General features: G+C 42.2%; 1 pseudogene; it reads right to left on the bottom strand.

The window, feature by feature from the left end:
* Nucleotides 1-2,514: 2,514 nt before the first annotated feature.
* On the bottom strand, nucleotides 2,515-3,734 carry LOC119940393 (annotated as a pseudogene).
* Between the last annotated feature and the right edge of the window lie 871 nt (nucleotides 3,735-4,605).

The following is a 4,605-nucleotide window of genomic DNA, read 5'->3' as shown; positions in this document are numbered from 1 at the left end:
AGCAGAAACTCCTCACCCTGGGCTTCAAGGCTGTCCATCACCTCGCCCCCTCCTACCTCACCTCCCTTCTCTCCTTCTACTGCCCAGCCCGCACCCTCCGCTCCTCCACCACTAATCTCCTCACTGTACCTCGCTCTCGCCTGTCCCGCCATCGACCCCCGGCCCACGTCATCCCCCGGGCCTGGAATGCCCTCCCTCTGCCCATCCGCCAAGCTAGCTCTCTTCCTCCCTTCAAGGCCCTGCTGAGAGCTCACCTCCTCCAGGAGGCCTTCCCAGACTGAGCCCCTTCTTTCCTCTCCCCCTCGTCCCCCTCTCCATCCCCGTCTTACCTCCTTCCCTTCCCCACAGCACCTGTATATATGTATATATGGTTGTACATATTTATTACTCTGTTTATTTATTTATTTATTTATTTTACTTGTACATTTCTATCCTACTTATTTTATTTTGTTGGTATGTTTGGTTCTGTTCTCTGTCTCCCCCTTTTAGACTGTGAGCCCACTATCGGGTAGGGACTGTCTCTATGTGATGCCAATTTGTACTTCCCAAGCGCTTAGTACAGTGCTCTGCACATAGTAAGCGCTCAATAAATACGATTGATTGATTGATTGATTGGAAGCGGGAGACAGACAATAAAACAAAAAATATTAACCAAACAAAATAAATAGACTATGTACAAGTAAAATAAATAGACTAATAAATATGTACAAGTATATATACATATATACAAGTGCCGTGGGGAGGGGAAAGACGTGAGGCGGGGGAGAGGAAGGAGAGGGCTCAGTCTGCGGGGGACCTCCGTCCTCATTTAGTGCGCAGGCGCGCAGGTTGAGGTCCACACGCTGCGGGCCCCCCGTCCTCGTTCAGCGCGCAGGCGCGCCGCCGGGGTCCTCCCCACGCTGCGGGCCCCCCGTCCTCGTCCAGCGCGCAGGCGCGCAGCCCGGGGTCACCATACGGCGGACCCACCGTCCTCATTCAGCGCTAGGCGCGCAGCCCGGGGTCCCCACACTTAATCACCTTGCCCGCTTCTACCTCACCTCTCTGCTCTCCTACTACAACCGGCCCACACATTTTGCTCCTCTAATGTCCACCTTGAACTCGTCTATCTCGCTGCTGACCTCTGGCTCACGTCTTGTCTCTGGCCTGGAATGTTCTCCCTGTTCATATCTGACAGTTACTCTCCCCATCTTCAAAGCGCATTTCTGCCAAGAGGCTTTCCCTGGTTGAGCCCTCATTTCCTCTTCTCCACTTCCTTCTGCTTCACCCTGACTTGCTCCCTTTATTCATCCTACCTATAGGCCCACAACACCTATGTACATATCCGTAATTTATTTACATTAATGTCTGTCTCTCCCTCTATATTGTGAGCTTGTGTTGGGCAGAGAATGTGTCTACTGACTATGTTATATTGTTATATTGTACGCTCCCTAACATATAGTGCAGTGTTCTGCACGCAGTAAGCATTCAGTAAATACAACTGACTGGTTGTTTGATAGATTGACTAACAAGTACCATAATGATGAAACCACTATTTTGTACCTTTTGAGCTACCCTGAATTTACAAAACTAGAAATATGACAGAGCAGATCAGAAAAAGTAGAAATGATGAATGGATCGTAGGGAAGGCGGAACCATTCATTCATTCAATCATATTTATTGAGCACTTACTGTGTTCACAGCACTGTACTAAGGGCTTGGAAAGTACCATTCAGCAATACAGAGAGACAATCTCTGCCCACACCAGGCTTATATTTCCCACTCTCCACAGTCTCCTGCGCAGCAGTACCAAAAAGAAAGACATAAAACATGGGAATCATTTAGCTTGGAGAAGATTGTAATTGCTTTATTATTATTAAGTGCCATCGAGTCATTTCTGATTCATAGTGACTCCATGGATATACTTCTCTAGAATGTCCTATCCTCTGCCACAATCCATAGCCTTTCTAATGGTTCTTCTGTTATCGTTGTTATGGTCTCTAACCATCTAGCTCTTGGTCTGCCTCTTCCATGTTTTCCCTGGACTTTTCCTAGCATTAGTATCTTCTCCAGAGAATTATTCCTCCTGATCATGTGTCCAAAATGTGCTAATCTAAGTCGAGTCATTTAGCCTTCCAATTGTCACTGCACAGAGATTTGAAAAATCCCTACACCTCAGCTATCCACAAAGAAATGATATGGAATAATTTTGAAAAACTACAGTACCATTCTGTGGGAATGTTAGAGATATTGTTATTAAATTAATGTTGATAAAAAATGATATTGGGCTGAAACAGCCTTAATTAGAATACAGTGTGGATCTTATCTCATTCTTAAAACACTTAATTTATCTGAAAATTTACAAATGATGAGCACAATCGCCAAACCACTATGAACTACAGTGAAGAATAGGACATATTTCAATATTTCAGAGTTCACAAGCACCCACTTCACAGAAGTTCCATGTAACCAGAGCATTAAAACAATAAAACATTTCGAGAACCCTTTTTCTACTGACTCTGTTTTTATTATGCAGTTCTAGGAATTAGTCAAGAGTCTTTGAAAAACATCTTTTAATTCCTTGTTCTTCAGGCTGTAGATAAAGGGATACAGCATGGGTATCACCAGGGTATAGAACACGGAAGCCATTTTACCTGTATCCAAGGAGTGACTGCCTTGAGGCTGCAGGTACATTAATTTCATTCACGCATTCAATCGTATTTATTGAGTGCTTACTGTGTGCAGAGCACTGTACTAAGCACTTGGGAAGTACAAGTTGGCAACATATAGAGACGGTCCCTACCCAACAACGGGCTCACAGTCTAGAAGGGGGAGACAGACAACAAAATAAAACATGTGGAAAGATAGATGCAACATGTGGAAAGATAGATGCATGAAAAAGAGAGTCCCATAGAAAACTGTTACAGCCATCAAGTGAGAAGTACAAGTGGAGAAGGCTTTCCACTTCCACTCAGAGGAGCAGATCCTCACAATGGTCAAGATGATGAAAAAATAGGGCACCAAAACAACTGTGAGGGTGAAAATCAAATTACTACCAACAATGTAAAAATGATTGTCTCAGGTATGTGGGTATCAGAGCAGCAAAGTGCCAGCAGAGAGAAATGATCACAATAGAGGTGGTTGATTATATTTGAGGAACAGTAGGACACTGAAAATACATAAGTTGAGACAATCACTCCTTCAAAGAAGCTATAGGTGTATATAAAAATAACCAATAAGGTACACACTCCTCTGGAAATGATCACCCTATAAAGCAATGGCTTACAGATAGCCATGTAATGGTCATATTCATTCATTCAGTCGTATTTATTGAACACTTACTGTGTGCAGAGCACTGTACTAAGTGCGTGGGAAGGACAAGTTGAGTGATAGGCCATGGTAGTGAGCACGAAAATTTCTACAATAATGAAAGTTGAAAAGCAACCTACCTGTGAAGCGTTGTCATAATAGGAAATGGTTTTATTCTCTGCTAAGAACTGCACCAACATTTCGGGGGCAATGACAGTGGAATTACCTAGATAGATGAAAGCCAAATGCTGAAGGAAAAAATACATCAGAGCTTTTAGTTGGGAATTTATATTGGTAAACGTGATTATCCCAAAATTTCCTATCGCTGTAATAAGATAGATGACTAGAAACACCAAGAAAAGAGGAATCTGCCATTCCAAATGGTTTGAAATTCCTGAGAGAACAAACTCAGTCACACAGGTCAGGTTTCTCTCTGCCGTATATTCCATCTGCATCAGCTGCTTGAGAAAGAAAACAGAGGTGTCTTAATAGACAAGTGTCTTCTGAGTAGGGTGATAGTTGCTTTTTAATGGTATTTGTTAAGCACTTACTATGTACTATTTGATAGTTCTACTATCAATTAACAATTGCATTGGAGTAAGGTAGTACTCCCCCATGTGTTTAGTGGTACCTTGCTCAGGTGCTTATCATAAAATATTAAATGTTAATATTGTATGAAATAACTGCATTTTCCCCTGGGGTTAATGTTCCAGTGCTTGTCTATATTAACATGTACATTATAAATATTTTGTATTGTATATATATATATATATATGCATATGTATATTACAAATTAGAGAAGTAGTGTGGCCTTGTAGAAAGAGAAGGGGCCTGGGAGTCAGAGGACCTGAGTTCTAATCCCAGCTCTACCTATTGCCTGATGTGTGAACTTGGGCAAGTCACTTAACTTCTCGGTGCCTGTTTCGATTGTGAAATGGAAATTCAATGCCTTTCTCCCTCCTACTTAGACTGTGACCCCCATGCGGGAAAGGGACTGTGTCCAACCTAATTAACTTTTATTTACCTCAACACTTATTATAGTTATTGACACATAAGCGCTAAACCAGTACCATAGCTATTTATTGCATTTTTTATTATTGTTACTATACAACTTGATTAATCACTAAATCAATCTTAAAATCTTTAACTGTAGTATTTGTTAAATGCGAACTGTGTGTCAAGCACTAGGCTAGATTAAAGATAATCAGGTTGGACACAGTCCCTGTCCCACATGGGGCTCACAGTCTTAATCTCCATTTTACATATGAGATAACTGAGGTGCAAAGAGGTTCAGTGAACTGACCAAGGCACATAGCAGAC

This window comes from Tachyglossus aculeatus, chromosome 18 (assembly GCF_015852505.1).
Source record: "Tachyglossus aculeatus isolate mTacAcu1 chromosome 18, mTacAcu1.pri, whole genome shotgun sequence".
NCBI classification, from domain to species: Eukaryota; Metazoa; Chordata; class Mammalia; order Monotremata; family Tachyglossidae; genus Tachyglossus; species Tachyglossus aculeatus.
Note: the sequence above shows the minus strand (reverse complement) of the source record. Positions and strands in the feature narration are given on the sequence as shown.